Source organism: Oryctolagus cuniculus, chromosome 3 (genome assembly GCF_964237555.1).
Source record: "Oryctolagus cuniculus chromosome 3, mOryCun1.1, whole genome shotgun sequence".
NCBI classification, from domain to species: domain Eukaryota; kingdom Metazoa; phylum Chordata; class Mammalia; order Lagomorpha; family Leporidae; genus Oryctolagus; species Oryctolagus cuniculus.
Genome location: NC_091434.1, coordinates 16,294,173 through 16,306,731, shown reverse-complemented (window position 1 = coordinate 16,306,731; position 12,559 = coordinate 16,294,173). Strand labels below are relative to the sequence as shown.

The following is a 12,559-nucleotide window of genomic DNA, read 5'->3' as shown; positions in this document are numbered from 1 at the left end:
GATTCTTTTTATTTCTGTGGTATCTGTTCATTTACTTTTTCATCTCTGATTTTATTGATTTGGGTCTTTTCCTTCTTTTTTTTTTGGTTAGTTCTGCCAATGGTGTATATATTTTGTTTATTTTTTCAAAAAACAGCTTTTCATTTCACTGATATTTTGTATTCTTTTGGTTTTAATTTTGTTGATTTCTTCTCTAATTTTAATTATTTCTTTCCTCTTACTAGTTTTGGGTTTGGTTTGTTGTTGATATTCTAGGTCCTTGTGATGCATTGATAATTCATTTATTTGGTACCTTTCCAGTTTCTTTATCTAGGCACCAATTGCTATGAAATTCCCTCTTAATGCTGTTTTTGCTGAATCCCATAGGTTTGATATGTTGTATCTCATCTTCATTTGTTTCTAGAAACTTTTTAAATTCTCTTTTGATTTATTCTATGACTCACTGTTCATTCAAGAGCATGTTGTTCAGTCTCTATTTTTTTTTTGACAGGCAGAGTTAGACAGTGAGAGAGAGAGAGAGAGAGAGAGAGAGAGACAGAGAGAAAGGTCTGCCTTCCATTGGTTCACCCCTCAAATGGCTGCTATGGCCGGTGCGCCACGCTGATCCTAAGCCAGGAGCCAGGTGCTTCCTCCTGGTCTCCCATGCGGGTGCAGGGCCCAAGCACTTAGGCCATCCTCTACTGCCTTTCCGGGCCACAGCAGAGAGCTAGACTGGAAGAGGAGCAATCAGGACAGAATCCGGTAACCCAACTGGGACTAGAACCTGGGGTGCCAGTGCCGCAGGCAGAGGATTAGCCAAGTGAGCCGTGGCGCCGGCCCAGTCTCTATGTGTTTATGGATGTTCTAGAGATTCTTGAGTTGTTGAGTTCAAGCTTTATTTTTCTGTGGTCTGAGAGGATGAATGGAATGATTTTGATTATTTTGAAGTTTCTGAGACTTGCTTTGTGGCCTAGCATATTGTCTGTCCTAGAGAATGTTCCATGTACTGATGAGAAGGTTGCATATTCTGCCACTGCGGAGTGAAAGGTTCTGTAGATATCTGTTAGGTTCATTTGGTCTATAGTGTTGATTAACTCTGTTGTTTCCTTGCTGATTTTCTGTGTGGTTAATCTGTCCATTGCTGAAAGTGGGGTATTGAAGTTCCCTTTTATATTTATTGGAGTCTTTGGCTCCTTTTAGGTCTATTTTAAGTAGCAAGGTACCCTGTAATTGGATGCATATACATTTATTATAGTCATATATGCCTGTTGGATTGATACCTTAATCATTACCTTGTACTCTTATTTGTCTCTTCTGACAGTTGTTATGTAAAGTCTATTTTGTCTGACATTAGGATGGTGACACCAACTCTTTTTTGGTTTCTGTTAGCATGGACTATCTTTTTCCATCCTTTTACTTTCAGTCTGCTTGTGTCTTTGTTGGTGAGATTTTTTTTTTTTTGGTAAGCAGAAAATAGATGGGTCTTGTTTTTCAATCCATTCAGCCAGTCTGTAACTTTAAACTAGAGAATTGAGATCATTTACTTTCAAGGTGACTATTGATAGGTAATGACATGGCCCTGTCATTTTTCTGTAAATATTCCTAGGATTTCTTTTGTATTTCTCAAGGTTTCTTTTGTATTTCTACTGGTGGTTGTTCTGCCTTCTAATTCATTCATAATGATGTCTGTCTTTCTGTATTTCTGTATGTAACACATCCTTAAGCATTTTCTGTAAGGCTGGTTGAGTGTTGGCAAAGTCTTTCAATTTCTCTTTGTTATGGAAGGCTTTTATTTTGCCTTCATTCATAAATGCAAGCTTTGTGGGGTACAGTATTCTGTGTTGACAGTTTTTTTTTTCTTTTAAGACTTGGACTGTATCTCACCATTCCCTTCTAGGTTACAGGGTTTCTGATGAGAAGTAAGCTGTGAGTCTAATTGGCGATCCTCTGAAAGTAATCTGTTGTTTCTCTCACACTCACTTTAGAATATTTTCTTTATGTTTTACTGTGGAATGTTTGATTACAATGTGTCATGGTGAAGACCTTTTCTGGTCATGTCTGTTAGTTCTATGTGCTTATTCTAGTTGAACATCATTTTCTTTCTCCAAATTGGGGAAGTTTTCAGTAATCATTTCACTAATAGGCTTTCTATTCCCTCCCCTCTTTCCACTTCTTCAGGAACTTGTAAGACTTGTATGTTGGGTCATTTGATAGTATCTCATAGATCTTCAACACTTTTTTTAAGTTTTCTATTTTATTCTTTTTTTTTTTTTGTCTGACTGTAAGATTTCCAAAGATTTGTTGTCTAGTTTGGATATTCTTTCATGCCTTGCCAAGTCTGCTGTTAAGACTTTCCACAGCATTTTTTATTTGATCCATTCAATCCTTCATTTCACAAATTTCATTTTGATTTCTCTTTATATTCTTGATTTTCTGGGAAAAATTTTTATTCATGTCATGTATTGTTTTTTTTTTCGTGGATTTGCTTTTGATTTTTTTAGCAATCCTATGCTTAATTTTCTAAATTCCATTTTTAATATTTCCTCAATCTCTTTATCTTCCCATTCTAATATTAAAATGCTGTTGTGTTCTTCTGGAGGTCATGGTGACTTTCTTATTCTTCTTTCTTTGATTTTGTCTCTTACTTTGTGGCATTTGTGGAGTTGATTTTTATTTTTTCTTCTGTTGGTTTTTATCTTTGGGGTTATACTTCTGTGGCTTTGTGGAATGTCTGTGCTTTCAGTGAATACCAGGGAGTGTGTGATAGTTGTGGCCAGGGGACTCTGGTCCATGCTCTAGGGTGGGGCAAGTTTCCACGGTAACACCCAAGTTGGGCATGGTAGAACTTCAATCCCAGTTACACCCTATACCTTTTCATTAGCCACAGAGGCCCCAAGGTCTCAGCACATAGGGCTCCCACAGATGCTGTGATCAGAGGGCAGTGTTGGCATGGGTACCCCTCTGTCTCTCATATGTGCCCGGCCACCTTCCCTCCACCGTTCCCTCCACTCATCACTCTGAATCCCATGCACACACGAGAGTCACTGGCTAATGCCTGCCTGCTGCTGCTACCAGTGCTGCGTTCAGGTGTCCCATCTCAGAGAGCTGTTATGTGTAAGCATGTAGGCTTCTGTACTCATAGTCCTGTTTTAAAATGGCACCCACTCTCTCTCAGCCAGATTTTAGATTCTATTTTGGAGATATTGGTTTGAATTGACTGCCCCTCTCCGCTTCCACTAGGACCATAAGAGAACACCAGCAACCACCAGTAACTGCCAGCTCCCCGGGCTCCAGTCCAGACCCATACCACACTCTCTCTCTGGCTGTATCCCCACAGATTGGTGCAAACTGACCTTCCCCCATCGCAAAAATGCCACTGGCTCTGGCTGTCAGCGGCTCCAGTTCTCTGATTTCTCTGATTTCGTGTTAGCACTCACCACACAAGTTCAGGCCATTTACCCTCCTCTGTAGGGTTTCCCAGGCAGTTTTCTCTCCATTTCTCCACCAAGCACGTACCTCCTAAACTGTTCTCTGCACTGTTTCTTTTTAGCCCTGCAAAGCTCACTGCTCCCTAATCTGCCATTTTTCGTCCCTCTGCTTTTCACGTTGGTCTTGTTTTTTTTTTTTTTTTTTTTTAAGATCTATTTGTTTATTTGAAAGGCAGAGATACAGAGAGAGAAGGAGAGAGAGAGAGAGAGAGAGAGATCTTTCATTTGTTGGTTCACTCCCCAAATGGCTGCAATGGCTGGGGCTGGTTCAGATTGAAACCAGGAGCCAGGAGTTTCATCTGGGTCTCCCATATGGGTGCAGGGGACCAGGGATTTGGGCTATCTTCTGCTGCAGAGAGCTATATCAGAAGTGCAACAGCCAGGACTTGAACTGATGCCCATATGGGATACCAGCATTATAGGAAGAGGCTTAACCTCCTATGCCACAGAGCCAGTCCCACACGTAAAGCTCTTTTGAGTATTTGTCTATCTCAGGGTTTTACCCTTGGTAATACTGATGTTTGTACGCACATAAATCTCAGCTGTGAGTGGCTGTCCTGTGCACTGCAGGTATCAGCAACACCCTTTGATTCCTCCCACCACAAGACAGTAGGGTCCCTACCTCTCAGGTTGTTCCAAACAAATATCTCTCCAGACAGCACCAATTTTCCCATTGGGCAAAGTGGCTTCTGACTGAGAATCATACATTCCTATAAAATTATGTCCAAAAATTAGTTTTCTAGGACTTCCATAATAAAGTATCACAAATTGGGTGACTTAAACAATAGAAATACATTTCTTTACAATTTTGGAAGTCACAGATAAAAAACAAGGTGTCAACAAGATTGGTTCCCTCTCTGTAGAAGAATCTGTTGCAGGCCTTTCCCTGGAAGCTGGGATTTACTGCGCTTCTGGTGTTCCTTGGCTTACAGGTGCATCACTCTCGTCTCTGCACTCATGTTCATGGTGCTTTACATGTGCCTTTCTTTGTGTCTAAATTTTCCCTTTTGATGCAGACATGAATCATGTTGGATCAGGGGGACCAGGGGTCACTCCAGGACCTCATTCCCAATTAACTGATTATACCTACTCTGATTTTACTTCAAAATAACATCACATCCTGTGGTATTGAAGCCAGGATTTCAATATATGGATTTGGAGGGGACACAATCCAACCTACAACATGTATAAATTTAGGTAAATACTGGAACCACAGTTCACAAGCAACAGTTACTTTAAAAACAATACTTGATGAATTACAGTAGGCAGTAAATACAAAAACAATACTTGACCTGGGTGACCGCTGGGTTGAACTGCAAAGCCTGGCCCCAGGAAATTGCCAGGAGAGATTGCATCCTTAGCAGTGGTAGACATAGTTTTCAATAGAAGGGGACTTTCCACATTTCTCAAAAATGTCAGAGAACTGAGTACTTAGGAGAATTTTGAAAATATATTTATTTGGGAGACAAACACTCACACACACAGAGACAGAGAGAGAGAGAGGGAGACAGAGAGAGAGACAGAGGAGAACTAGAGAGACAGAGAGTATGTCCCTCTGCTGGTTCACTCTCCAAATGTCTGCAATGATCAAGGCTTGTCCAGGACAAAGCTGGGAGTGGGGAACTCTATCCAGGTTTCCCCTGTGAGTGGCAGGAATCCAGCTGCTTACACTACCACCTGCTGCTTCCTAAGGTACACATTATCAGGAAGCTGGAATCAGAATTTGAACCTGGAACCCAGATGCTTTGATATGGGCTGGGGGTACCCCAACGAGCATCCTAACTTGTGGACCAAATGTTCATTCCTGTTTCTGAGAATTTTATTTTTGGTTAAAGAGGTTTTTTTTAAAGATTTTATTTATTTACTTGATAGGTAGAGTTACAGGAGAGGGGGAGACAGCAAAAAAGGTCTTCCAAATGCTGGTTCATTCCCTAGATGGCTGCAATGGCCGGAGATGTTCCAATCTGAAACCAGGAGCCAGGAACTTCCTCTGTGTCTCCCATGTGGGTACAGGGGCCCAAGCACTTGGGTCATCTTCAGCTGCTTTCCCAGGCCATAGCAGAGAGCTGGAATGGAAGAGGAGCAGCTGGGACTTGAACCGGTGCCCATATGGGATTCTGGCACCACAGGCAGAGGCTTAGCCCAGTATGCCACAGTGCCAGCCCCCAAGAATTTTTTAAAATATTTATTTATTTGAAAGGCAGACTTATAGACAGGCAGAGGCAGAGGCAGAGGCAGAGAGAGAGGTCTTCCATCCACTGGCTCACTCCCCAGTGGCTGCAACAGCTAGAACTGAGCCTATCTGAAACCAGGAGCCTGGAGTTTCTCCCAAGTCTCCCACTTGGGTGCAAGGGCCCAAGGACTTGAGCCATCCTCTACTGCTTTTCCAGGCCATAGCAGAGAGCTGGATTGGAAGTAGCTGGTCTTGATCTGGCATCCATATGGGATGCCAGCACTGCAGGAGGTGGCTTTACCATATTTCTGAGAATTTTAAAACAATTTATCAACCTCATTCTAGCTCCCACTGCCAAGACACCTAGGGCCAGTATGTGGTCTCCCTACAGCCAGATTGCTTTTGTGAAAAGGAATTGTTGAATTCCATGAATGATAGAATTTATCATTGAGGGGGAATGGGGAGAATTTTAATTAGATTCCATATGCTTTGGGTGATCATGTAATACAGTTTCCAAAGTAGAACACTTTCTGTAATGAAAGGGAATGCTATCCACAATTATGTGTAAACTGGAATTGACCGAAACATATGGGACATCTGAGCGTGATACTCACGTTGCATCTTAATAGAAATAATGGTGTTCTGACGTGTGGGAAGTCAGTGGTTGGAGAAGGCCAATGTTTTAGTTAGGATAGTTTGGTGCAGCTTATGAGGAACTGGGATCAGGAGAGCTGTTTCTTACCTCAACTTTGGTTCTGCAAACAAAAAAGACCCAGAATCCCAGGAATGACTTAACTCATTGAATATTAACTTTCATTAGATGAGAGTGAAAATCTTACCTGAACTTCTTTCAAGCGAAGACCCATATGGTTTATTGTTCCACACTTAAGCCTCTAGGGTAGTTGTTCTCTTTCCAGGAATACAATTCACTTGAGGAAAGCAATGCATCTTCCTTGATAGCTCTTGAGATCCACTGAAAAAGTGCTTTCAAGAAAGTCCTGGACCTATCGAAGTCTGGTTATAAAGTTCCTGTTGATTCCTGGATCCGAGAATGACAATATCTGCTTCAAAGGAAAATCATGTGCCATTATCTTCAGGAATAGGATAGGTACTTATAAAAGGGGCCGAAGACATGGGTTCATTCTTTTCTGCTCTTCTTCTCCAAGAGGACACAGCATTTGTATCCTTTATGCCTTTCTGCCTTCCACCATATGAGAATGTAACATTTATTCCTACCATGTGAGGATGTAGCAAGAATGCCATTACAAGGCACTAAACGTCAGTACCTTGTTCTTGGACTATACAACCTTCAATATAATAAGAAACACATTTCTGTTATTTATGAATTACCCAGGTTGTGTTATTAATTATGGCATTAGGAATGGACTTAGACATCAAGCAAGTTGTTCTTAGATATAGCAAAGTTTGAGAGCTACTGGTATGTGGTATATGCCCACTTGCCTCTTGAAGGTAGAGGTGGTGGCAAACTTCTATATAAAATTGCTGCATGAATGGTGTACATCATGTGCCACTTCATTCAAAGCACTCCATGAATGACAATGGAGTCATTGAATTTATACAGCCCATTGGAATTCTGACTTATTGCCAGTGGAAAAGGAGGAGGCTCTACTATTGTTTCTAAACAATACAAACATTTGGAGGACTCTGGGGATGAAATCAATAGATTACAGAAAAGCGATGTAATGCTGAAACTAAGAAACCCGAAGATTTATTCCTATATTTTTGCTTTCAATAAGTGCATTGTGGTTGAATTCAACTTCCAGGAGCTCTTCCATTGCCTACAGGCTGACATACTAAGAGGTACATTTTCCGAGTGCTCTAGGCAAATGCTCATGACACTCTCACAGTAACTCCATCTGTTAGTGTCTTGATTTTCCATGTCATATATGGGGAAACAGAGGGTTATGGGGGGGCTGGGGTGCCTAGTGAAGGCAAACTATGCTGTCTAGTGGCTTCTCCACCTTGTGTCCCAATGATCTGAGTCCACCTCACCCAACAAGTGTGTATTCCTCCACCACTCTGCAGGTGTGCAACGTCTGTTCCTGCTGAGTGGGCCTTTTCACTAGCGTTGGTCCCACAATCGACTCATGTTCATGATAGTCCACTTGCCAGCTCTTCCCCTTTTTTTACTCCTCTGCAAATCTGTATTCCATTGTTCACATGAGCTCTTCTGTAATCTACAACATCATTGGTGATATTCTATCTTGCCTGTGGCACGGGTGATGTGTCTCAACACTTCCAACAGGCATACATGAACCATCTTTCCTCTTGTGTTTTGTCTTGGGTGTGAATCTTTTCTTTCTAGCTGAGTTTTGAGCTATTTTACAACTCTTCCATGACTTAAAATAATATGATAATAATAAGAACAGCAGTTTATATTTATCTAGCATTATATTATTTGCAGGCATGCCTTCATGATAAGAAAATCAGGAGTGAGAAGAAAGAAGGGGATAAAATGAATGGCAGAGAAGAGATTCGTTTGCCAGTGCAGCTTTAAGAAAGATGAAGCTAAGCCAGGGCCATCAGACCACTGGAACTGGCCCTTGGATTTTGGGGAGAAAGCTGATGCGTGATTGATCAGAGGGAGGTTGGCATGCCCTTAAGGGCTCTACTTTGCTACAGCAGGGAGTTGTCCCAGAGGCTTAAACCAGTGGAGTGAATATATTTTGGAAAAGACCAGAGAACTCCCTGGCAGGCATGGAAGCTTCCTCTAGCTCAATATTTTACTAAAAGTTTGCCCATCACTATGCACTAGATTACACCTGTGCCATATGAGACATGAAGAAGTTAGTGATTTGGTTCAACATCCCACACTTAGAGGATGGAAGAACTGGACTTTGAACATAAGTCTGCTTTCCCTACTGACTGTTTTCTTTGACTGCTTTCTGTGGCATATGCAGAACAGTCACCTGGGATGATTGGTGAAAATGCAGCTTCATGCTCCATCCAGAAATCTCCATTTTTACGAAGCACCTCTATTAATTCTAATATTGGGATTCAATGCATCACACGTTGAGAAGCGTATTTCTATTCTGAGTTGCCTCTCAAACATGGCTCTATGTATCTCTAAAGTACATGCCAGTTTATGAAGCCCCAGGACATAATTGTTCTCAGTGGTAAAACAATGCAATTGGTCCCAGACCGAGATGATCTCTGGGAACCCTTCCATCCTCAAGAAGTGGTGTTTCTTTCCTCGGATGCCCAGTGTGAGAGCCACAGTGGGCAGTGGGGCATGCAGACACAGGTCTCTGTCACCTTATGTGGAGTGTACCAGCCCCACAGATGTGCTGGTCATCTTTTCATGAGATTTTTTCCATCAGGATTCTGGCTGTTTACAGTGTTTTTAGTGAAGATAGCTGTATGCATTGACTTCAGAACCAAGTGTCTATGGAGATGCTCTCAACACAGGCAGGAAACTCCCAGACCCAGAGGTTACGTGAACAGATCTAAAGAAACAGCCTGATGTCTGGAGAGAGTCCTGGGATGCATGTCTGGAACCTGCTTGTTAGTCCTGGCCCAGTCTCTAACTGGCTAAGTGAACATGAGGATGGCACCATGTCTCCATTTCTTTCTTGGTAATATAGAGGGACTGAACTCTAGGCTGGTGGTTTTCATAATACAATATTTGGAGCCCAATGGTTGGAAGAGAAGCCCCAGAGGACATCATAAAGTATGGTGGGCACTTGGGTGGAGTTGGACCTTCAACCCTATTTAGCTTGGAATATGCTTACCTTGTTTATTTCTGTGTGAACTCTCTAGAAATAGGAGCTCTGATGCTAAAAAAAATCTTTGGTATCCTTTTGTATGAAAAGTAGATTTCTATGATTTGTTGTTGCAGTTTCTTTTCAAAATAACCATACTTAAATTTTAAATCATTTTGATATTTGTGATACATTTCATGCCCATGCTTCAAAGAAGACTAAGGCTTCAAGTAATCAAGATTAGTGTCTCTGTACCAACTCTTAGCGACTCATTTGAATTTAGATAACAAATTCTAAGTACTTGATTCACTGGATCTGGTTCTCTGCAGCAAAGAACCCCAAATTCAGGTGAGCAGGATAGGGGTTGAATAGTAAATATTAGACTTACTTAGGGCTGAGATTTAATTTACATAAACACAGCTGAACAAACAGAAGACTTTAAGCTAGGCCTGTATTTACATAGCCATTTCCTTAGTGGGTTATGAGCCAAATGAATTCAATGGCTTTTTGACATTTTTCCTTCTGATCTTCATTGTGATGCATGTGACTAAATTGATGGAACCTATGGAAAAGTCTAGGTGTGGAAAGCTGGGGAATCTTCTTGCTTAGGGCATTTTTAGCTAAGCTACTTATTGTTTAGTGGGGGCAAAACAGAGGACTTCGAGCACTTCTTGAAATTTAAAACAGAATGCTCGTTGTATCTTAACATTAGTTTTTAACAGACACATGAAAGTTGTGCATATTTGTGATGTTTTGTTAAATATTCACATTGTGTATCATGCAATAAGAATAAATATATTTATCCTTTCAAGCATTTAGCATTTCTCCATAATGAAAGCATCCAAAATCCTATCTTCTAGATTTTTTTCTAGAGAAATATTCAGTACATTATCTATAGTCATTCTACTAAACAATGGAACCCCACAACTTCTTATTCCTATCTAGCTATAATCTTGTACCCATCAACCAACTTTCCCCTACTGCTCCTTTCCCACAGGCCCCTGTCTCTGGTAACCACTGTTATATTTTTGACTTTCATGAGAGCACCTAATTTGCAGACTGGATATATGAGCAGGATTATGTGATATTTGTCTTTTTGTGCTTGCCTTATTTCACTTAACAGAATAATCTCCAGTTCCACCTATGTTGTTGCAAATGACAAGATTTCATTCTTTTAATGGCCAATACATGCACACAATATCCCATTGTGTATATGTACACATCTTTACACATTCATTGGTGGATAGATACTTAAATTGTTTCCATTTCTTGCCTATTGTGAATAGTGCTACAATAACATGGGAGTGCAGATGTTTCTTCAACAGATGGATTTCATTTCCCTTGGTTGTATATCCAAGAGCAAGACTGCTGGATCATATAGATCTATTTTTAGTTTTTTGAGGAAACTCCATACTGTTTTCCACAATGGCTGCACTAATTTTTGTTCTCACTAACAGCATGCAAGGGTTCCCTTTGTTTCACATCCTTTCCAACTCTCACTATCTTTTGTCTTTTCACTAATAGCCAATGTTACTAGAGTGTCTTTTATGCTTTTGATTTGCATTTCCTTGATGATTAGTGATATTGAACATCTTTTCTTGTTCCTTTTGGCTATTTGTATGTCTTCATTTGAGAAATGTCTATTTAGATCTACTGCTTATTTTTAAATTGGATTCTTTATTTGTTATTGAGTGGTTTCAGTTCCTTATATATTCTGGATATTAACTCCTCAGATGTATAGACTGCAACAATTTCTGTTTTCCTGTAGGTTGTCCCTTCAGTTTGTTGATTGTTTCCTTTGTTATGCAAAAGCTCTTGAGTTTTATGAAATCCCTTTTGCATAGTTTTACTTTTATTTTCTGTGCTTTTGGAATCCAGTATAGAAAATCCTTGCCCATTCCATGGGTGTGTCTTAATAGTCTCCATATTCTTTATTCTACTTAAGAAATAGTAGAAATCATTTGGGGCTGTTGTGCTAATATTATCTGGGTTTTACATATTAGGTGGCTCAGCAAAAATCCAAAGTTTTTTTTCCTTTCAGGAATAAAGTCTTTATTGGGCTTAGACCAGGAGTCCATGGGTCTTGAAGACCCATGTGAGTTTGTTGATTTTCTTCTCCAAGTTCTTTTTGGTCTGTTTCTGTGGCCTCATGAGCTGTTTTTTCTTCCAGTAATGGATCTTGGCTTTCTCCTTTTCTTTTCTTCCAGTGTAGCTGTCACTGCCTGGTACTTCCAGCCAACTTCATAAGCCAGGAGACCAAGGTAGGTAAACTTTCTCAAAGGCTTCAGATACACAACCTTGAGGGCTGCAAGAACTACCATCTGCTTTTCCTTGTCACAGGGCAGTGAGATCCCATTAAACACCTTCCAGGGCAGCCTGGCCCTGGTTGGCCTATGGAGCAACATACCTTGCACATTTTGCCAAGATATGAGGCTGGGAGACCAAAAGTGGTCATTTGCTTGTGAAAGAAGGCCAGGACTTCAATGTATTTCTGTAGAAGTTGCTAGAAACGTTGATACCCTTGCAGCATATGACCAGTACCCTCCAGCCCAGTAGCACCTGTTTGGCTACGATGACCACCAGGTGGCTCACGAGATGACCTCAGTCATCCAGCATCAGGACCTGCTCCTCTGCCATCTTCGACAGCCTCTTGGGAACCAAAGTTGTTATTATGAGATGTTTGTGGGGCTGATCTGAGTAGAATCATTGCTATTTTTTAGGTGAAGGCATTGATGTCAGATTAGTGAGAACAGAAGTTTCATCATTTAATTAGTAAGTATAGCATTTGGTCAGCATTTCCATGTAATTTTTCTAGATTGGAATAAATTTTTATGTTTTGAGATGCTTCTCATTTGATTCATGTATTAGTAATAATACAGGTTATTATAATAGCTATACCTCCAAACCTCAGTGATAAACACAAGAGAAATCATTGCTCATTCAAATGAAGTACCAAGTGGGTTCATCTTCCTGCTTCCCTCTCTCCCTCCCTCCTTGCTTTCTCTTTCTCTCTTTGCCTTTCCTTTCTCTCTCTCTCTCTCTCTCTCTCTCTTTCTTTCTTGAAATCAGATAGTGAACACATTTGTTCATGATGCAAAAGATTTCTGTGCCCTAATCTCACAGCAGTCATCTTATTCAGTCTTACCTCTTTGCTTATAAGAGAAAGAAAATATGAAATAGGAAAGATGAGCAGTGGA

At 40.7% G+C, this 12,559-nt stretch overlaps 1 pseudogene; it reads right to left on the bottom strand.

The window, feature by feature from the left end:
- Positions 1 to 11,310: 11,310 nt before the first annotated feature.
- Positions 11,311 to 11,999, bottom strand: LOC127491694 (large ribosomal subunit protein uL13-like; annotated as a pseudogene).
- Positions 12,000 to 12,559: the final 560 nt, after the last annotated feature.